Here is a 23,279-nt window from a genome sequence, read left to right as displayed (position 1 = left end):
TTCTAATGATTAGCTTGCTCCTCATCAGGGATACCCATGTCGAAGGAAGGTAACCTTCTGTGTTGGGGGGCACCCAGATGATGGTTGATCTCCACAAGGGTAACGAGCTCGCGTGTTTGAGTATGCCTAGTTTCGTGAAGCGTCTCAAAGAGCTTCTCATACTGCTCTTGGAGGACCTCATTCTTCATTGCTATCTTGTTGTTCTGAGCTTCTAGCTCATCGACTTTAGCTTGAAGAGCAACCATTTTTCCTTCCTTCTTTCGTTGCCTCGCACCAAGTGCAAGAGGGGTGTCATTCTGCATGTTGTGGCTTCCTTCGCTCTCCATGTTGTAAAGGGATGCCTAGTCAAAAGAGAGCGTACGAATGGTGGAAACCACCGTAACAAAGCTGAAGCGAGTGGGAATAAGTGTTGTTCCCACAGACGGCGCCAAATGTTGATGCACAAAATCAGTGGGGACTTTGGTACAACAGAAAATGTCATGTTTGTGACCTTCGCTAGATTGCTCCGGTCACTAGTGTGAATAAGTATGTAAATGGATAGAGACAGGAAATCTAACACAAGATATACGTGGTTCACCCAGATTGGCTACGTCCACGGAGTAGAAGAGTTCTCATTAATTGTGAAGGGTTTACACAAATACATAGGTTCAAGCTCTCCTTTAGTGAGTACTAGTGAATGATTTAGTACAAATGACATTAGGAAATATTGTGAAAGAATGATCTCTATTTATAGAAGAGAGTTTCTAGTTTCATTCTGACATTGACACGTGTCGTGTTGTGATTGGCTTCTGATATTGACATGTGTTGTGCTATGATTGGCTTCTGATGTCGACACATGTCGCGCTGTGATTGGCCTCCTGGTTGGAGGGAAACTCTTCTGGGTCCTTGATAGTATAACGTTGACCGGTGTTCAGTAATTTTGGGATTGGTCAAGTATGGTGCAAACAGTTTTCACAATGAATTTTGAGAACAAGCATTTCAATGGGACCGTTTCCCCTGCTTTTGCCAATCTGACATCGTTGAAAAATTTGGTGTTGAGTCGTAACAATTTGGTTGGGTCGATACCAGATAGCTTGCTAAGCTTGGCTCAACTTCAGCTTCTTGATGTTTCCAACAACAATCTAAGTGGGGCAATTCCAAAATTTCCATCTACGGTGAAGTTAATTACAAATGGTAATGTGTTGATTGGGACAACTCCGAGCACTGGAGGGGGAGGAGGCACTCCGTCGGGTTCTGGTTCTAATGGAACTATTCCTAGTGGGAGTACAGCTCTGGTATCGAATGGTTCTTCAGTATTGCCTGCTATGATTGCTGGTATAGTTATTGCTGTTATAATTTTCATTGTGGTGGTATTGTTTGTGTCCTTCAAATGCTATACTAGTAAAAAGCATAGGAAATTTGGAAGGGTGGATAATCCATCAAATGGGACAGAAATTGCTAAGAGTGATGTTATGAGTAGCGCAAATGGGTACAATGGAGTTACAAGTGAACTGCAAAGCCAGAGCAGCGGTGACCTTCACGTTTTTTAGGGTGGAAATGTTGCGATTTCGATCCAAGTTCTTAGACAAGTGACAAACAATTTTAGCGAGGACAACATATTAGGCAGAGGAGGATTTGGAGTTGTTTATAAAGGCGAATTGCATGATGGGACTAAAATTGCCGTCAAATGGATGGAATCTGTGGCAGTAGGAACTAAGGGATTGAACGAGTTTCAGGCAGAAATTGCGGTCCTTACTAAGGTCAGGCATCACTACTACAATATAGGCTATCACCGGTGGACCAAAAACCGACAAGAAACCTGATTTCTGTCGGAAATTTGGCAAAAATCCGACATAAAACACTGCAATGTCGGATTGGAATAGCGACGCCATTGCTACCGTCACTAAAGGGTTTCAGTGTCGCTTTGTTCGCTTAATCCGCCACTAAGCAGCGTCGGTTTAAAGCGACGCTGATGTTAACGTCGGTTTAAAGCGACGTTACATAACAATTAAATAAATAAAATATGCAAACTAGTGACGGTTTAAAGCGACGTTAGAGAACAATTAAATAAATAAAATATGCAAACTAGTGACGGTTTAAAGCGACACCACCTTTGGTAATAATAATAAAAAAAAAGCCAAAATCTGTTTCTGTATTTGTTCTCAAATATTATAACTCAAAAAAATTATATAATCGAAATAATAAATTTCAATTTTAGGCCAAAACAAACAATAATAAAAATAATTCAAAAGAAAAATAGTGCCATAATATACAAATGTTTTACATCTAACATTCCATATAATTTACAAAAATTCATCCTCCACATTTATTTAAAATTAGATACAATTCTTCAAAATGGACAATACATTCAAATTCTTGCCACTGCGGAAGCAGAGATTGTAGACAACCCAACTGCGGAATCGGCCTGAAATTCAAAAATATCGGAAAAAAATGTCAAGAGCTTTGCTTATTTGAGGAAAAACCCAATTGAGAAAACGACCTGAAATCCAAAAATTCGACAATGACCAATTGAAAATTTCCCAAAGACTGAGAATTTTACAGGTTTGAAGAGCTTTGCGTACCTTGAGAGATTGATTGACAGGCGGGTGGAGGGGAGAGAAGACATGGGAGTGGCCTTGAACGCTGGTTTGTTGACGGCAGATTTGAGAAGAGAGAAAGCCGGCTTCGAGAAAGATTTGCAGCGAGAGGCCATTGGAGCACTGGGCGGAGAAATAGCGGAGTTAGGATTTTGGGGTTAACAGTCACAGCAGTTGGAAGTTGGAGAGGCAGGGGTATGGCTAAAATGGAACACTTGGAACAGTTGGTCATCGTTTACTGCCCTTGGCTGGAAATTGATGAAGCGGGGAGCGTTACCAGAACTGGTTGACTTTCGATTTCCTGTTTTGTTGAAGCTTAAAGGACCTACCATCGATTCTTCAGTCTTTGTTCTCTTCCAAAAATTACTTAAGCTGCTGTTAAGTTGGAGATCTTTGCTCGTACCAAACCCAGGCACAATACTCAAAACCCAAAAGAGAGCTCTGCATGAAAAGACCTTTCTGCGCACCAATATCACTCTATGAACGGCCGTGTCTGCTTGCCCCGGAGCTCACATTTCGAATTCGAATTCCCGGGTTTTCTCAGAACTGAGATTTACAGGTAGTGAAGCAGAAATCTCGTGAGGATCAGGCTGTTGTTATCGCCGGTCAGCTCCCGGACGGCGAGGAAAATTGCGAAACCTGTTGTCGCGGTTGAGGATCCCAGAAGGTAGCGTGTAATAGACGGGTTCCATTTGTGATTATACAAGTTGAGGGAAAGAGTAAGGCTGAAATGGGAGAAAGAGAAGGAGAAGGAGTAAACCAGAGGAGAAATATAAGAGAGAAATGGAAGCGCAGAAGTACGGGGAAAGACGAGGTTTAAATATGGATAAAAACTTAGTGTCGGTTAATACCGACAGTAGCTACAACTTGTGTTGAACAATGAACACCCTACGTCGGTCAAAACCGGAGTAATATCTGACAAATGATAAAAATTGCTTGTGTCGAAATATGATGACTTTGCGTCGGTTCAAACCAACACTAGCTCTGACACACTTTTGAATGAAAGGTCTAACATTTTTTTACTGACAGGGTTGTGTCGGATAAAACCGACGTTAGCTTGATAGATTTGTGTAGCGTCGAAATAATGAGAGTTTGCGTCGGTTAAAACCGACGCCAACTCTGACACAGTCTGCAAGAGCTCGTCCAACCCATTTCCCCGTGCAAAAAAAACCGGGAAAATTCTTTAAATTTGAATTTTTAAAATTTGAATCTTCAAATACCTTTATCTACCCGTTTTCTAATTAAAAACACATTATTACTAATCTTACCAATTTATCAAAAAATCAAAAGAAACATTGCCAGAGGTAGATAAAAAATTTGTGATGTAGGTAGAATTTATGATAGAGGTAGATTGTGAACAAAAACCTATTGTATAGATAGATAATACAAAATAATTTGTGATACATATAGACTATGAACAAAAACATATTGTATAGGTAGATAACACAATTAATTTGTGATAAATAGGTAGATAACACAATTAATCTTAGATAGATTATCAACAAAATATGTTATATATATAGGTAGATAAATACAATTATTCATGATACATGCACACAGTATAATATAAAAAGATTTAAAAAATGACCAGTGATATAGGTAGATACAAACAAAACAAAAAATCGTGAAGAAAAATGATATTGAGGGAGGAAACACTAGAGAAAATGCTAATTCGATAGAACTTCAAAGTTCAAAAAAATATAAAAGGAGAATGAAGCCAAAAAAAAAAATGAGACGAAGAACCCAAAACACAAGATTGACTAATGCAATTTCTTTAAAAAAATAATAATAATAAAAAACCAATCAAATGTATATTGATCATCCTTATGGAAGGAGGAGGAGAAGAAAAATATTATGGAAGAACATTACTGGGCAAAATAACGCAGGAAGAGAAAGATATTGTGAGGGAGAAACAAGAAAGAGAATTGAAACAAGAAAAGAGAATGAACGGTTTGGGGAAGAAGAAGAAAAAAAAAAGGATAATCCTATAATTAAGGATAAGATTAACATTAATCACAAACTTAACAAACAGTAATTACTTAATTGGTCAATTTAAGGGTAAATTTGGCAAGAGAATACAAATAAGCTTATGTGGACAATGAATCACTAGACCTAACCCATAAATTAAACAAAATTGGATTATAACTAATAATGGCTCATAAAATTGGACTAATATTAAGTTTCTCCTAAAATATAATCAGTTATTCATTGTAGATCGAATTCATTCATTGTATTCATATAGGGTCAAGGAGTGTAGCTGTAAAAAATCATCAAAATCGGAGTTAAAATAACCGTTAAATCGTGATTTTTTGTTTATAACCGTCGAAAAGCTTTGTCCTGTTACTTGATCTCTGAATGTTTGTTTTTTTTCATTTTTTGCTGATGTGATCTCGAAGCATATGTAAACAAGTTTGACGGTTGGGATCGTTGAAATTAGTTTCGGAGAATTCGTATCCCATCAAAACAATAGATTGACTAACAATTAGAGTTTATTTATACTTTCATTAAGTATAACATAAGAATTTGTGGTATCCACTTGTGTAAATATTTTAATTTGAAGATCGAATTCATTCATTGTATTCATATAGGGTCAAGGAGTGTAGCTGTAAAAAATCATCAAAATCGGAGTTAAAATAACCGTTAAATCGTGATTTTTCGTTTATAACCGTCGAAAAGCTTTGTCCCGTTACTTGATCTCTGAATGTTTTTTTTTTGTGATTTTTTGCTGATGTAATCTCGAAGCATATGCAAACAAGTTTGACGGTTGGGATCGTTGAAATTAGTTTCGGAGAATTCGTATCCCATCAAAACAATAGATTGACTAACACTTGAAGTTTATTTATACTTTTATTAAGTATAACATAAGATTTTGTGGTATCCACTTGTGTAAATATTTTAATTTGAAGATCGAATTCATGCATTGTATTCATATAGGGTCAAGGAGTGTAGCTGTAAAAAATCATCAAAATCGGAGTTAAAATAACCGTTAAATCGTGATTTTTCGTTTATAACCGTCGAAAAGCTTTGTCCTGTTACTTCATCTCTGAATGTTTGTTTTTTGTGATTTTTTGCTGATGTGATCTCGAAGCATATGCAAACAAGTTTGACGGTTGGGATCGTTGAAATTTGTTTCGGAGAATTCGTATCCCATCAAAACAATAGATTGACTAACACTTGGAGTTTATTTATACTTTTATTAAGTATAACATAAGATTTTGTGGTATCCACTTGTGTAAATATTTTAATTTGAAGATTGAATTCATTCATTGTATTCATATAGGGCCAAGGAGTGTAGCTGTAAAAAATCATCAAAATCGGAGTTAAAATAACCGTTAAATCGTGATTTTTCGTTTATAACCGTCGAAAAGCTTTGTCCCGTTACTTGATCTCTGAATGTTTGTTTTTTGTGATTTTTTGCTGATGTAATCTCGAAGCATATGCAAACAAGTTTGACGGTTGAGATCGTTGAAATTAGTTTCGGAGAATTCGTATCCCATCAAAACAATAGATTGACTAACACTTAGAGTTTATTTATACTTTCATTAAGTATAACATAAGATTTTGTGGTATCCACTTGTGTAAATATTTTAATTTGAAGATCGAATCCATTCATTGTATTCATATAGGGTCAAGGAGTGTAGCTGTAAAAAATCATCAAAATCGGAGTTAAAATAACCGTTAAATCATGATTTTTCGTTTATAACTGTCGAAATTAGTTTCATAGAATTCGTATTCAATCAAGTTCAATGGTGTGTGTATATATATATATATATATTAAGTAGATTTAAATTTATTTATTTTGTATGTATAACACTTAAGAAATTGAATCGTATGTATATTTAAGCCAATCCAATGATCACCACAACAACAACAACAACAACAACAAAGCCTTTTCCCACTAAGTGGGGTCGGCTATATGAATCCTAGAACGCCATTGCGCTCGGTTTTGTGTCATGTCCTCCATTAGATCCAAGTACTCTAAGCCTTTTCTTAGAGTCTCTTCCAAAGTTTTCCTAGGTCTTCCTCTACCCCTTCGGCCCTGAACCTCTGTCCCGTAGTCACATCTTCGAACCGGAGCGTCAGTCGGCCTTCTTTGCACATGTCCAAATCACCGGAACCGATTTTCTCTCATCTTTCCTTCAATTTCGGCTACTCCTACTTTACCTCGGATATCCTCATTCTCAATCTTATCCTTTCTCGTGTGCCCACACATCCCACGAAGCATCCTCATCTCTGCTACACCCATTTTGTGTACGTATTGATGTTTCACCGCCCAACATTCTGTGCCATACAACATCGCTGGCCTTATTGCCGTCTTATAAAATTTTCCCTTGAGCTTCAGTGGCCTACGACGGTCACACAACATGCTGGATGCACTCTTACACTTCATCCATCCAGCTCGTATTCTATGGTTGAGATCTCCATCTAATTCTCCGTTCTCTTGTAAGATAGATCCTAGGTAGCGAAAACGGTCGCTTTTTGTGATCTTCGCTAAATTGCTCCGGTCATTAGTGTGGATAAGTATATAAATGGATAGAGATAGGAAAGCAAACACAAGATGTACGTGGTTCACCCAGATTGGCTACGTCCACGGAATAGAAGAGTTCTCATTAATTGTGAAGGGTTTACACAAGTACATAGGTTCAAGCTCTCCTTTAGTGAGTACAAGTGAATGATTTAGTACAAATGACATTAGAGTACAAATGACATTGGGAAATATTGTGGGAGAATGATCTCGTAATCACGAAACTTCTAAGTATCGGAGTGTGGTATCATCTTGACTTGCCTTATCTGTCTCATAGGTAGATGTGGCAGCTTCTCTGGAAGTACTCTTCCTCCATCCAGGGGTGGTATCTTTAACTGGTGGAGATGCACAAGGTAATGTATCAATTTCACTTGAAGCTTACTTGTAGTTTCAGGCTTGGTCAAGCGCGATACAAACCATGTAGTAGGAGTCCCCCAAGTCGCCGAGCTAGGGGATTTGCTGAAAGAGGTGACAGACAAGGTAAGCAATCAGAGCTCCGGCTGATTGTTCACCTTCTCCCCATCTTGCAGCAGCATGAAGGATAAAGAGAAGAAAAATGAGAAGAGATGATATGGGATACTTTTGCTTTTGAAGAAGTAACTTTCCACAGGCTTATTCTTGAACTGAGCTGGAGGGTTTTCTGGTTTCCTCCAGAGTACAAGGCCGACTGAAGAATTTGAGGGTCAAAACAAGTCCATCAAATCTAGAGTACGTTCGACCCTGCTGATATGGGATACTTTTGCTTTTGACAGAGTAATGGATGGATCGGCATGTGTGCTGTTACGCTTGTCTCCACATGCTTCCTTGTATCCTTCGCACTTGCCCTATCTGTTCCTCAAGCAGATGCGGTATCTTCCCTGGCAACATAAGATGTTGAAGATGAGTACTCGAGAGCAATGCCAGGTAAGTAATCAGGTAAGGGGTTCCAGGCTGTCAGTTCCTGGCTGGGAGCTTGATTTCAAGTGCTGACTGATTGCTCTTTTTCTCCTTGTCTTGCAGGTAAAAACAAGGCCAAAGGAAAAGACAGGGAAAAAGCATGATATGGGATACTCTTGCTTTTAACCCTGATGATATGAGATATTCTTGCTCTAGTATAGCTTGTTTGCAGAGGTATTATCGGGGGGAAAGAAAGCTGAATATTTCGAAAGGCTTCGTTGGGAGTGCCCTCTCAGATATGAGGAAGGGTTGAGCATTTTTGCAGGTCTGCCTGTCCGTTGGGGATGGAGGTCGACATATATAGGAGTCTCCCTAACAACAAGTAGTAATGCTATTCCTTTACCCTGCTTGGTCATAGCACGGTAGTGGGAGCTGCCAGCTTCACATGTTTTAACTCTGTCAGAGCACTTTGAAAAAGTGGTATGTGGTATCTGGCTCTCGAGATTCGGAGAACGATGCTTCTTCGATTTTTGAGAAAGCAATCATGGTGGGGGTCTGGCTCTCGAGATTCGGGGAGCAGTGTCTCTTCAATTTTTGAGAAAGTAATTGTTTATACCATATTTAGGGCCTCGTATTTAGATCTCGTACAAATACTTGGGGGACTTAAATGTAATTATGGGATAAAAGAAGGGGCAAATATGTAATTAGGTGAGGAGCCCTTATTCTATAAAAGGGCCTCCTCACCCTCACAATTGGGGGGGGCCTCATTCTCACCCTCAGAGGCCAATTCCTAGGCCTGAGATCCCCTCTCTCACCCTCAGAAACTCTCAGAAGCTCTCACCCTCTCCCTCTCTATTCCCTCAAATAAATACATAATCAGTGTGGACGTAGCCCAAACCTTGGGGTGAACCACGATAACTCTTGTGTCATTTACATTTTATGCAGATTCACGGTCGGATTTACGTTGTTCCAAGACCATCCGGTTTTGTGCATCAACATTTGGCGCCGTCTGTGGGAAACGATACGAAAAGTTATGTCGGTTCTCTATCATTTTTTCATCTCCGTCGTGAATCTGCAAAAATCCAGAAACTGAAAAGATCTAAATCTCAAACAGACACAGAGTTCTCTCTCTCTCTGACCATGTTTCATCAAATGAATTCCACTCTGTTAGAAAACAAGCGTCTCTCAACAAGACTGATGAGACTGAAAGTTGGAGGTCAGTCCCTTGCTCTCTTCCTCAGCAGCAAGCATGCACCGCCAGAAGCAGTAGCACGATCCACGAGACTGACGAAGGCCCGTCGGATTCAGGCCCTCTTTTCACTTCAAGATCACTTCAGAAGCTACCAGGTGCATCAACCAGAGCCCTGTTTTGGTCTATTCATCGACGATGACGACGAGCCTGCCGTGGGTGACGAGAATAACTTGTCCGATCTGCACATATCTCTTGAACGATAATTTTTTCGTACAATCTGAAAAAATCGACGCAGAGGAATCGGATAAGATGAGCGAGAGGTAAAAGATTCGCCACCATCTCCAATTGCTTGGATCTGGAGATTATGTACCTGGTTAAGACTCCTAAGTGCATCAATGTAAACTTGCCGCCATACCCAAGTGCTTCAGTGAGCGTCGTGGTCCTTGCGACACGTCGGCAAAACCCAAAAGACCGTCTCCGGAGAGTACCGTCTCGACCGCCGACTGGCACACTTGTCCAATTCCACTTTTCCCAAAAGACAACCACCATCCTCACACAATTTTGGCGAGACGGTTCTCGACAGAAGTGGAGTACCCACCTCAAGACTCTCCGCCGTCTGATCATTCTCTGGAGCTCACTGTGCTCACCTGAAACAACACCGTCACCAAGATCGAGCACCACAGTTTCTCTCTCATCCACCCCTCGTCTAAAGAGAGAGAGAGAGAGAGCAAGAAGGTCAGAGAATATCGCAGAAAACCGTATCAATTATGGCTGCGAGTGCTGTGACGGAGAATGAAGCACTGACCACACAAGCTCCATATGCTCCTGTCATTTTTTAGAGGAGAGTCAGGAGTGACTTGGAAACCAAACTTCTTAAACCATATATGCCCAGAGCATTGGTTGCTCCAGACACAGACCATCCAACGGGAACAGTCAGCCATCAGCACCGTGACATGAGTGCTCTTCAGCAGCGAGCAGCCGGAGCAGCCCATTTCAGTTCCCGTTTTGCCCTCCGACACTCTGACCATGGTTTTCCAGGCAGATGGAATAATACGGATGCAACCGGAGTAAGGGTAGCAAGCTCTCGGGGAAGAAAATGGCCGAAAGAGCCAGGCATGCTGTTTATCTTTTGACTCAGTGGGGAAGAAAGTCTCCAACAACATCATTTCCATACCCATCTGTGTTTTTCCACTCATGATAATTTTGAAAAAGATAAGATAAGGGAAGAGCCCTGTCGGTCAGATCCACACGTGAAAAAAGATAAGTCATTCACCTAATTCAATTGTTTTTATTATTTAATATTTATCAAATGGTACAGGTTATTGTGTGATGGTGGAACAATGATGATATCTTTTTATTATTTAATATTTATCAAATGGTACAGGTTATTGTGTGATGGTGGAACAATGATGATATCTTTATTTTATTTTTTGAATGTTTTCCACTAACTGATGGTGGGTTTACAACAGATGCTGAAAGTGGATGTGGGTTGCCACACCCATGCATTTTAAATTATGTTGAAATTATCAGCTCAAATCCAAAAGAACTAATCCACTTTTATAACCTAAAACTATGCTATAATACGCATGGCAAGGTTTTACACTTATAAGAAATATACATATTAAATAATTGTTGTTACCATATTTCTTTTACGTATTTATTATATTTATTCATTATACGCTCATGATTATACTGTCATTTATTGTCAGGAATTATTGAGCAACTAGGTCCACTGATCAACATTGTTGCTGATTAACGAGGTCTACCAACTTATAGACTGATGAGCCACGTGCTTGTGGTGATCTCTTGTCTGACCGGACACCCACTTGCTCGGACATTCGCTTATTGGGACACCTATGTGCCTGGACCCAACTCGATGACCCTACAGATAGTCCCAACTCGATGCCCCTACGTATGGCCCCGATTCAAAGATCCGACTTGCGGACCCGATCCGCGGATCCGACACATAGACCCAATATGCGAACCCGACAAGCAGACCCGAGTCATGTCGAGAATCAACTCATACTGAGTGCATGTCGACATAAAGTAGATACTTGCAATGAGGAATACCACGAGCCGAGCCGTCTCGCAACGAGCATAGCCTCTAGCCGAGCAGCCTCGCAACGAATATCGCCTCCAGCCGAGCAGTCTCGTAACGTGTGATACCTCTAGCCGAGTATTGCTTTATGTTGAGCATTACCTTGGGTTGATACTGGTTCAAGACATCTAGCCACTTCGGCCCGTACATGGATTGGATTTGAAGTCTCCAGCCAAAAGACTCCTTTGACTGAAGACTTGGGGGACTCCTGTTGGTACCATATATTGGGCCTCGTATATTTGGGCCTCACACTAAAGCCCATACTTTGTAAAAGAGGAGGAACCCCTTATTCTATAAAAGGGGACTCCTCCCCTCATTCTAAAGGAGGCAAATAGCCAAGCCATCCTACAAGGCTCAAAGCTCTCATACTTTTAGAGAGAGAGAACTCATACAATTCAAGAGGCTCTCATTCCTTCTCCCTCACCCTCCTTTCTCCGGGGGACTTCCCCCAAACACTTGTATCCATACACATACAGAGAAACACAATCAACTACAGTGTGGACGTAGCCCAAACATTGGGGTGAACCACGATAAAATCCTTGTGTTCTTTGTGTTCTTCGTGTTCTTGAGCGTTTGTGCAGATTCACGGTCGGATTTACGTTGTTCCAAGACCATCCGGTTTTGTGCATCAACATTTGGCGCCGTCTGTGGGAATCGACACGAAAAGCTATGTCGGTTTTCTCTCAAATTTTCACCTCCACTGTGAATCTACAAAATCTGCAAGAAACCCAAAAAACCTCACTGGGCTTTTCCAGAAAAGAAGATCCAAAACCCAAATCCGTAAAAAGCTTTGTGTGAATCCATGGGAATGAGAAGCTAGCTGAAATGGTTTCGTTGGAAAGGGGGTCCCATTGAAGAGGGACCCACTTCTACGGTCTTCATCGAACTGAGACCCAGATCGAAGAGGCTGGATTACCTCCAACGGATTTGCTCGATCTCTTTGTCCCCAAGAAGCATCCCGGCTTTCCATTTGGCGAGTTGGTTTTCCTCCATTACTCCGGCAGCAAATCCTCCAAACTCTCCACCAAGCTCCACATTTCGGTTCCCGGTTCGTTTCGCTCACTACCAGCCAGATTCAGCTCATCGCGATGTTGATCGAGGACAACGGGGAGGACAGCGAGACACGCGGATTGGCGCCGACCGTTGATCTCAGCGCGTCGAACGGAGAGCTGGCCCGCGACGGGAGCATGGCGGAGGTGTGAAGTTCTGGCAAGCACGCGGTGATCAGCCACAGCAATAAGACTTCAAGCAGATCCATGAAAGCTCCACTCCATGAAATTAATGGGGATGGTGGTTAATCATGTTCTTGGATTTACTAGAGACCTCTCTCTGAGGGGGAGCATCTGTCTTTGTCCGGAATGTGGTGAGATTTTCATGAAAGCTGAGAACTTGGAGCTTTACCAGGCTGTTAGACATGCAGTTTCTGAATTGGGTCCTGAAGATACTAGCAAGAACATTGTGGAGATCATATTCCAGTCCTTAAGATGATGCTCAACTGCGGTGATTAGGCGGCGGATCTGACCCGGCCGTGGACTGCGACAGTGCCACTGTCTTTCTCTCTTTCTCTATGGAAGAGCTATGAAGTTGTTGAAATGAGAGGTGGGATCTCTGATTCTCTACGCAGCTGCTTTCTACGCCTTCATCATCCATCGATCCCTCCAAATCTCTAGCGATCAGAACCTCATCGAAGACGCCACGTTCCTGTTTTCTGCTTTTGGGTTCTCTGAGGAATTTGATCAGCTCAAAATCATTGAGGACGCAGGCGATGGAAATGGCGGTATCAATTTCGACGCCTACGAAGACATCCCGGTGGAGGTGAGCGACGAGGACATTCCACCACCGGTGGACACATTTGTCGAGATCGATTTGGCCGGTGCAAGTACGTGAAGCCCACGCCGATTCAGCGCCACGCTATTCCGATAGCCATGGCTGGCCGCGACTTGATAGCATGTGCTCAGACTGGGTCCGGTTAAACGGTTGTGTTTTGCTTCCCTAGTATCAGTGGGGTCTTAAAGAACGGTGTGGAGTTGTCGCCCGCTCGCGTCGTGGATGAAAATGAAAAGAAAACAGTGAGGTCTTAAAAGAACAGTAGAATGGGTATGAAACTGAAAAGAAACCCATTTTTCCCAAAAATACTGTGGATTCAAAGGAGCCAATTCCTAGGCAAGTTCCAGGAGATGGAGATCAGGACCAGATACCTCCACCAAATGGAAAGTGCGATCTTTTCTCCGCGGCAGTTCCTGTTCCACGTCCATGGCTCCACCGCTGGTGACATCTGACTGGAAAAGCAGTGAAGATCCCAGCATGCCGAAAGCAAAAGAAAAGAGAAAGCAAAAAACAAAAGCAGTGGGAACAAAAGTAGAAAAGAAAAAGGAAAAGGAGGAAAGGGTCTGAAGAAGTTTGTGGAGATGGCATGCGCCAATTGCACACCAGTGTGAAGCAATCCAGCCATCATGTCACTAAGAAAGCAAAAGAAAAAGAAAAAGAAAAAGAAAATGGAGGCTCTCCTCGAGAGCACATGGAGACAGAGGTGCAAAAGAAAAAGAAAAAGAAAATGGAGGCCCTCCTCGAGAGCACATGGGAGACAATGCAAAAGAAAAAGAAAAAAGTGGTGCAGTCATGGAGGGGTCATGTGCTCACAAAGAAGAAAGCAAAAGACAGAGAGTGCGGTAGAAAGTTAAGGCAGAGCAGAAAAACACTGCAAAAGCAAGGAATAAACACCTCACCCGAATGATGTAATTTATTTTTATTATCTTTCGGAAACATCTGTATAAACCCCATCAGAGGGTAATATATATAAACCCCATCAGAGGGTCAAAAAAAAAAAAAAAAAGAAAAAAAAAAAAAAAAAAAAAAAAAAAAAAGGAAAAGCCCAAAATAAATGGGCTGGCATGTTGTGGAGAGCGAAGGCCCATAAGCCCAAAATAGCACCAACTAGGTGATCAAAAGTACGCCTAGTACTCCAAATTATACATAAGCACTACTCATGTCATTCATACATAAACATTCATGAGCATCACTCATGATAATCATACATAAACATTCATGACCATCATTCATGTCAACATTCATAAGCATCACTCATGTTAAACATTCATAAGCATCACTCATGACAACATCCATGAGCATCACTCATGTCAATCAACATAAACATTCATGAGCATCACTCATGTCAATCAGCTTCAAAAGCTTCATTTACAAGAGCTCTAGCTTCAAAAACTTCATTTACAGAGCTCTAGCTTCAAAAGCTTCATTTACAGAGCTCTAGCTTCAAAAGCTTCATTTACAAACGCTCTAGCTTTAAAAGCTTCATTTACAGAGCTCTAGCTTCAAAGCTTCACTTGCAAAGCTTCACCTACAAAGCTTCACCTACAAAGCTTCAGTGCAAGGTATACAAATATCGCCTCCTAACAACCGCCACTTCGGCCCATACATGGATTCAATTTGAAGTCTTCAGCCAACAGACTCTATTGACCGAAGACTTGGGGGACTACATTATGTACCATATATTGGGCCTCAAGAGAGCCCTCATAAAAAATACTTGGGGGACTCTAGCCCATCACTTATGTATTGAGGAGTGAGCCCTTATTCTATAAAAAGGGACTCCCTCACCTTCATTAGAGAGAAACGCCGCCAGCTGAGCAACCGCCTCGCCGCGAGCATCAACTCTAGCCCATCACTTATGTATTGAGGAGCGAGCCCTTATTCTATAAAAGGGACTCCTTCACTTTTAGAGAGCACTCATGAAAAATACTTGGGGGACTCTAGCCCATCACTTATGTATTGAGGAGTGAGCCCTTATCCTATAAAAGGGACTCCCTCACCTTCAACACCACAAGCCGAGCCAACCAAGGCAACTCAAGCTACAAGCAAAGCGGCCTCGCAGCATGTGCTACTTATAGTTGAGCATCATTTCACTTTGAGCACCGCCTCATATCAAGTACCAGTTCAGGACGACATCTAGTTACTTCGGCCCACACATGGACTGAATTTCAAGTCTCCAGCCAAAAGACTCTCTTGACTGAAGACTTGGGGGACTACTGTTTATACCATATTTAGGGCCTCGTATTTAGATCTCGTACAAATACTTGGGGGACTTAAATGTAATTATGGGATAAAAGAAGGGGCAAATATGTAATTAGGTGAGGAGCCCTTATTCTATAAAAGGGCCTCCTCACCCTCACAATTGGGGGGGGCCTCATTCTCACCCTCAGAGGCCAATTCCTAGGCCTGAGATCCCCTCTCTCACCCTCAGAAACTCTCAGAAGCTCTCACCCTCTCCCTCTCTATTCCCTCAAATAAATACATAATCAGTGTGGACGTAGCCCAAACCTTGGGGTGAACCACGATAACTCTTGTGTCATTTACATTTTATGCAGATTCACGGTCGGATTTACGTTGTTCCAAGACCATCCGGTTTTGTGCATCAACAGTAATCATGTTGGGAGTCTGGCTCTCGAGATTCGGAAGGCGGTGCCTCTTCGATTTTGGAGTAAGCAATCTTGTTGGGAGTGTTTTCTCGGATGTGAGTAAAGGTTGGGCATGTTTGCTAGTCTACCTTGCCACGAAGCACGGAGGTTGACACACAGGGACTTTCCAATTATCCAGCAGTGGTACTGTTCCTTTACCCTTGTGGGTAATAATATGGTAGCTAGACCTTCAAAATTTATGTGTCTAAACTTTGTTAGTGCTGTTTCTTTGCTATTCTTTTACCTTTCTTGGTCAGAGCGATGTAGTGGGAGCTGCAAGCTTCACGTGGTCAACTTTGGCAGAGACTTTGACAAAGTTATCTGTGGTACCCATCAGCTATTGTTGCGTGTGGGAAGTGGGTGATTGAACAGTAAGATTCATGTGCTTTCTACTTCACCAGAAGTCTTCGACAGAATGCCCATAATTTCCGCAAAGCTGAGTGCGTGTGACAGGTGCTGACAAGGCTAGAAAAGAAGGTGCCTCTTCGATTTCTGAGATCGGCCCTCGTGATCTCTGAGCAGCCCAGCTTTTGAGAAAGCGAGCGCCTCTTCGATTGATTCGGAGAACGATGCCTCTTCGATTTTTGAGAAAGCAATCATGCTGGGGGTCTGGCTCTCGAGATTCGGGGAGCAGTGTCTCTTCGATTTTTGAGAAAGTAATCATGTTGGGAGTCTGGCTCTCGAGATTCGGAGGGCGGTGCCTCTTCGATTTTGGAGCAAGCAATCTTGTTGGGAGTGTTTTCTCGAATGTGAGTAAAGGTTGGGCATGTTTGCTAGTCTACCTTACCACGAAGCACAGAGGTTGACACACAGGGACTTTCCAATTATCCAGCAATGGTACTGTTCCTTTACCCTCTCTTTGATTTTTGAGAAAGTAGTCATGTTGGGAGTCTGGCTCTCGAGATTCGGAGGACGGTGCCTCTTCGATTTTGGAGCAAGCAATCTTATTGAGAGTGTTTTCTCGAATGTGAGTAAAGGTTGGGCATGTTTGCTAGTCTACCTTGCCACGAGGCACAGAGGTTGACACACAGGGACTTTCCAATTATCCAACAGTGGTACTGTTCCTTTACCCTTGTGGGTAATAATATGGTAGCTAGACCTTCAAAATTTATGGGTCTAAACTTTGTTAGTGCTGTTTCTTTGCTATTCTTTTACCCTTCTTGGTCAGAGCGATGTAGTGGGAGCTGCAAGCTTCACGTGCTCAACTTTGGCAGAGAACTTTGGCAAAGTTATCTGCGGTACCCATGAGCTATTGCTGCGTGTGGGAAGTGGGTGATTGGACAGTAAGATTCATGTGTTTTCTACTTCCCCAGAAGTCTTCGACAGAATACCCATAATTTCCGCAAAGCTGAGTGTGCGTGTGACAGGTGCTGACAAAGCTGGAAAAGTAGGTGCCTCTTCGATTTCTGAGATCGGCCCTCGTGGTATCTGAGGAGCCCAGCTTTTGAGGAAGCGAGCGCCTCTTCGATTTCTGAGATCGGCTTTCGTGGTCTTTGAGCAGCCCAACTTTTGAGAAAGCAAACACCTCTTCGATTTATGAGATCAACCCTCGTGGTCTCTAAGCAGCCCAGCTTTTGAGAAAGCAAACGCTCTTCGATTTCTGAGCAGGCGCCTCTTCGATGTCTGAAGCTCCGTCGAGTGCAGCTTTTTATAGGGGCTGGCATTAAGTTCCAAAGCACACTTGAATCTCCACCAGTAGAAGCTCCATTCTTGCACTTCTAAGATCTTGATTTGTCCGACCTCTTCTCTCTTCAATACCTTTGAAAATGTCTGGCCCCTCCGACCGTCGTTTTGACTTGAACCTTGTTGAAGAGGCAGCCCCGCCTTCTCCAGACAACATATGGCGCCCATCCTTCGTCTCCCCTACTGGTCCTCTTACCGTTGGGGATTCCGTGATGAAGAATGATATGACCGCTGCGGTGGTGGCCAGGAACCTTCTCACTCCCAAAGATAACAGACTACTTTCCAAACGGTCTGATGAGTTAGCTGTTAAGGATTCACTGGCTCTCAGTGTTCAGTGTGCAGGTTCTGTGTCTAATATGGCCCAACGCCTATTTGCTCGAACCCGCCAAGTTGAATCATTGGCGGCCGAAGTGATGAGTCTCAAACAGGAGATTAGAGGGCTCAAGCATGAGAATAAACAGTTGCACCGGCTCGCACATGACTATGCTACAAACATGAAGAGGAAGCTTGACCAGATGAAGGAAACTGATGGTCAGGTTTTACTTGATCATCAGAGATTTGTGGGTTTGTTCCAAAGGCATTTATTGCCTTCGTCTTCTGGGGCTGTACCGCGTAATGAAGCTCCAAATGATCAACCTCTGATGCCTCCTCCTTCTAGGGTTCTGTCCAGTACTGAGGCTCCGAATGATCCCCCTCCGATGCCTTCTCTTTCTGGGGCTCTACCGACTGCTGAGACTTCTCCCAAGCAACCTTTGTGAAGGCTCCATCTTGTTTGTTTATTTTGACTCATGTATATGTACATATTTGTAGCTTATCGGGGATATCAATAAATAAGTTTTCCTTCATTTCAACGTATTGTGTTAAATACACCAAAGCCTTCTTCGCTAAGTTCTTTGAATTTTCTTTTGTTGAAGCTTGTATGTTGAAGCTTTCTGAGTGGAGCATGTAGGTTGGTGTAGTGTTCCCTTAATTTTTCGAGTGAGGAAAACTTCTCGGTTGGAGACTTGGAAAATCCAAGTCACTGAGTGGGATCGGCTATATGAATCTTAGAACGCCATTGTGCTCGGTCCTGTGTCATGTCCTTCGTTAGATCCAAGTACTCTAAGTCTTTTCTTAGAGTCTCTTCCAAAGTTTTCCTAGGTCTGCCTCTACCCCTTCGGCCCTGAACCTCTGTCCCATAGTCTCATCTTCTAATCGGAGCGTCAGTAGGCCTTCTTTGCACATGTCCAAACCACCGTAACCGATTTTCTCTCATCTTTCCTTCAATTTCGGCTACTCCTACTTTACCCCGGATATCCTCATTCCTAATCTTATCCTTTCTCGTGTGCCCACACATCCAACGAAGCATCCTCATCTCCGCTACACCCATTTTGTGTACGTGTTGATGCTTCACCGCCCAACATTCTGTGCCATACAGCATCGCCGGCCTTATTGCCGTCCTATAAAATTTTCCCTTGAGCTTCAGTGGCATACGGCGGTCACACAACACGCCAGATGCACTCTTCCACTTCATCCATCCAGCTTGTATTCTATGGTTGAGATCTCCATCTAATTCTCCGTTCTTTTGCAAGATAGATCCTAGGTAACGAAAACGGTCGCTCTTTGGTATTTCTTGATCTCCGATCCTCACCCCTAAGTCGTTTTGGCCTCCATCTGCACTGAACTTGCACTCCATATATTCTGTCTTTGATCGGCTTAGACGAAGACCTTTAGATTCCAACACTTCTCTCCAAAGGTTAAGCTTTACATTTACCCCTTCCTGAGTTTCATCTATCAGCACTATATCGTCTGCGAAAAGCATACACCAAGGAATATCATCTTGAATATGTCCTGTTAACTCATCCATTACCAACGCAAAAAGGTAAGGACTTAAGGATGAGCCTTGATGTAATCCTACAGTTATGGGAAAGCTTTCGGTTTGTCCTTCATGAGTTCTTACGGCAGTCTTTGCTCCTTCATACATATCCTTTATAGCTTGGATATATGCTACTCGTACTCCTTTCTTCTCTAAGATCCTCCAAAGAATGTCTCTTGGGACCCTATCATACGCTTTTTCCAAATCTATAAAGACCATGTGTAAATCCTTTTTCCCATCTCTATATCTTTCCATCAATCTTCGTAAGAGATAGATTGCCTCCATGGTTGAGCACCCTGGCATGAACCCGAATTGGTTGTCCGAAACCCGTGTCTCTTGCCTCAATCTATGCTCAATGACTCTCTCCCAGAGCTTCATTGTATGACTCATTAACTTAATACCCCTATAGTTCATGCAATTTTGTACGTCGCCCTTATTCTTGTAGATAGGCACCAAAGTGCTCGTTCGCCACTCATTTGGCATCTTCTTCGTTTTCAAAATCCTATTGAAAAGGTCAGTGAGCCATGTTATACCTGTCTCTCCCAAAACTTTCCACACTTCGATTGGTATATCGTCTGGGCCTATTGCTTTTCTATGCTTCATCTTCTTCAAAGCTACAACCACTTCTTCCTTCCGGATTCGACGATAAAAAGAGTAGTTTCTACACTCTTCTGAGTTACTCAACTCCCCTAAAGAAGCACTCCTTTCATGTCCTTCATTGAAAAGATTATGAAAATAACCTCTCCATCTGTCTTTAACCGCGTTCTCTGTAGCAAGAACCTTTCCATCCTCATCCTTGATGCACCTCACTTGGTTTAGGTCCCTTGTCTTCTTTTCCCTTGCTCTAGCTAGTTTATAGATATCCAACTCTCCTTCTTTGGTATCTAGTCGTTTATACATATCGTCGTAAGCCGCTAACTTAGCTTCTCTGACCGCTTTCTTCGCCTCTTGCTTCGCTTTTCTATACCTTTCACCATTTTCATCGGTCCTCTCCTTGTATAAGGCTTTACAACATTCCTTCTTAGCCTTCACCTTTGTTTGTACCTCCTCATTCCACCACCAAGATTCCTTTTGGTGTGGGGCAAAGCCCTTGGACTCTCCTAATACCTCTTTTGCTACTTTTCGGATACAACTAGCCATGGAATCCCAATCCAATGATCACCAATTTTTTAAAATCAAATTTAATATATATATATATATATATTTATATAATTATTATCGTTTTTAGGGATATAAAATTTAATTTAATATATATATATATATAATTTATGTTGCTTAAAAGCGACACTAGTATTTAAAAAATACTTTATGTCGCTTAAAAGCGACACTATTATTTAAAAATTATTAAAATAATGTTTACGTCGGTTTAAAAGCGACACTAGTATTTAAAAATTATTAAAATGTATGTTTACGTCGGTTTAAAAGCGACATAAACATTTTATGACGCTTATAAGCGACAGTAAATCCGACGTCATGTTCAATTAGTGTTGCAACTGCCTAATTCGCCACTATATTAGATTAAAGCGACACCACCCTACGACACTATAACCCCCTTTTGTAGTAGTGCATAGGCATCTGGTTGCGCTTTTGGGATCCTGTATCAATGGCAACGAGAGACTTTTGGTTTATGAGTACATGCCACAAGGGACTTTAACACAACATTTATTTGAATGGCGTGAGACTGGAGTGTCTCCACTAACTTGGAAGCAGAGGGTAACAATAGCATTGGATGTGGCACGAGGAGTGGAATATTTGCACAGCTTGGCTCAACAAAGTTTTATTCACAGAGATTTAAAGCCCTCAAACATAATATTGGGCGATGACATGAGGGCCAAGGTTTCTGACTTTGGTTTGGTTAAAAATGCCCCCGACGGGAAGTATTCTGTTGAGACAAGGTTGGCTGGGACATTTAGATTTTCATCTATGAATTGAAGGAATCGTGCATTTGCCTAGCTTCAATCATTCCAGACTTCCATCATTAAGCTAACTTATATATGTATGCAAACCTGCAAAGTTAATATTGCCACTCAATTGCATCAAACATGTCATCTAATTCTTTCGGAGGAGAAAATAGTATTTGTCTCCTGCATGTTTTGTTTTAACTAAATTTTAGAACCTCAAACGAGGAAGGAAAAGAGACAATATAATACCCTTCAGTAATTTGTTGAACTGGACTTTTGAATTCACTGAGAACTGCTACTATTAAAGAGTTTTGTCAATTTGTTGTCACTTTAAAATTGTGAATTTACGTTTTTGTCTGTGATTTAATTGTAGTTATGTCGTTATGCTACAACATTGATGTGATTTGTGTTCCTATAATCAGCTACTGGCAGAGTCACTACAAAAGTAGATGTTTATGCTTTCGGAGTGGTTTTGATGGAGTTAATGAGTGGTAGAAAAGCTCTAGACTCATTTGGTCTCATGGTTCCGCAGAGTCCTTGTCAACAAAGAAAACATTCCAAAGGCTATTGACCAAACTCTTGACCCCGATGAGGAGACAATGGAGAGCCTATACAAAGTTGCTGAGCTGGCAGGAAACTGCACTGCTCGTGAGCCATACCAGAGACCAGACATGGGACATGCTGTCAACATCCTGGGTCCTCTTGTTGAGCACTGGAAACCGACCACCCATGAAGAAGAAGAAAACTCTGGCATCAACCTGCACATGAGCCTTCCGCAAGCGTTACAAAGATGGCAAGCCAATGAAGGTACTTCTAGGATGTTTGAGGATATGTCCTTCTCTCAAACTCAATCAAGCATCCCTTCAAAACCTTCCGGATTTGCTGACTCGTTTGATTCAATGGATTGTCGATGATAAAAAAAAGAAATAGAGACCATAACATTGTGGAACCTAGAAAAAGAAACCCGAAAGGGTTGGGATGAGGAAGATATGATCGAGTAAAGCAGCAGGTATCACAAGTTTATTGTATTTATTGGTTTTTTTTTTTCGTTCTTTCCACGATCTTTGTCAGTAGACCTCAAGAACCTCTAAAAACTTTCTGTTATTGATTCTTGGATTGCTAGCATATTGATTGAGATGCTACTGATCATGAGAAAGAAAAAAATGAAAAAAATGAAAGAAATGAAAGAAATTTTGTTGTACGATATTTTTATAACACTCATTAGTGAATTGTTTAATGATATTCCTTTTTCCATTTTTCTTTCTTCTTTTGACTATTCATTCATTCATTATCTTTGAAGTGTCTGCTTAGATGATGCCCCAAGCTGTATAACAACATGGCTGCTTAGGATTCTGGTTATTATGCTGTGCAAGATTTAATCATAAAAATAAAATAAAAAAAAAAGAAACAAAGATTTAGGTTGATATGATTGGATGTAAAGCTGGAAGAGAGAGAGAGAATTCCACATGGGAAGACAGCATGTTAGAAGGAAACATGTTAGGTTGCATGTTAGAAGGAAACATGTTAGGTTGGTTGTAAGGGTGGATGTTGTTGGAAAATATTAGGATTTTAGTTTATTTGAATATTTGGTTTTTTGGGCTTAGCCCGTTAGCATTTGGATTTTGATTTCTTACCTTTTAGGATTAGAGTTAGTTTATTATAAATAGCGTGCTTCTTATTCATTTGAGAACAAGTCATTCACAATGTAGCCTCTTGGAGTTTTGTAGCCATTCCGACATTCTTATTTGTTTAATAATATTCCTATTATTTTGTTAGTCTCGTTCGTTGCGCACTCTGATATTCAACTTGGTATCAGAGCAAGTTTCATCCTTTGGGATTTAATATGTTTTAGGTTGGTATCCGTTTGCTTGTGTCTGTTGTCGTTCATGTTCAGATTGTCTAGTTGTTGTTGACAGTTTGCAGGGAAAAAAAGTGTGTTAATTTTTTCAATTGTGTTGATGGCCTGCTGCTTCCCCACCAGAATCTGCCCCATTGCCTGCTGCTCTCGCCCACATCAGACCTGCTACGCAACACCACCATCCTCCATCGATAGTTGTTGCACCTTGCCATATGTTGAATCCGTTGGAATCTCTGCCTAGAAAGA

The 23,279-nt window shown here is 41.6% G+C and overlaps 2 long non-coding RNA genes and 1 pseudogene across 2 annotated transcripts; 2 read left to right on the top strand and 1 right to left on the bottom strand.

The window, feature by feature from the left end:
* The first annotated feature begins 935 nt into the window (after nt 1-935).
* Nucleotides 936-22,172, top strand: LOC139190986 (receptor-like kinase TMK4; annotated as a pseudogene).
* Nucleotides 2,215-4,502, bottom strand: LOC114823493 (uncharacterized). Its single transcript, XR_011574408.1, has 2 exons — nt 2,562-4,502; nt 2,215-2,404 (listed from the first exon to the last, which is right to left on the bottom strand). It is a non-coding gene; the product is annotated as an uncharacterized lncRNA (long non-coding RNA).
* On the top strand, nt 9,371-14,170 carry LOC139190523 (uncharacterized). Its single transcript, XR_011574786.1, has 2 exons — nt 9,371-14,080; nt 14,139-14,170. It is a non-coding gene; the product is annotated as an uncharacterized lncRNA (long non-coding RNA).
* Nucleotides 22,173-23,279: the final 1,107 nt, after the last annotated feature.

Source organism: Malus domestica, chromosome 13 (genome assembly GCF_042453785.1).
Source record: "Malus domestica chromosome 13, GDT2T_hap1".
Lineage (NCBI taxonomy): Eukaryota > Viridiplantae > Streptophyta > Magnoliopsida > Rosales > Rosaceae > Malus > Malus domestica.
This window is presented reverse-complemented; position numbering and strand designations above follow the sequence as displayed.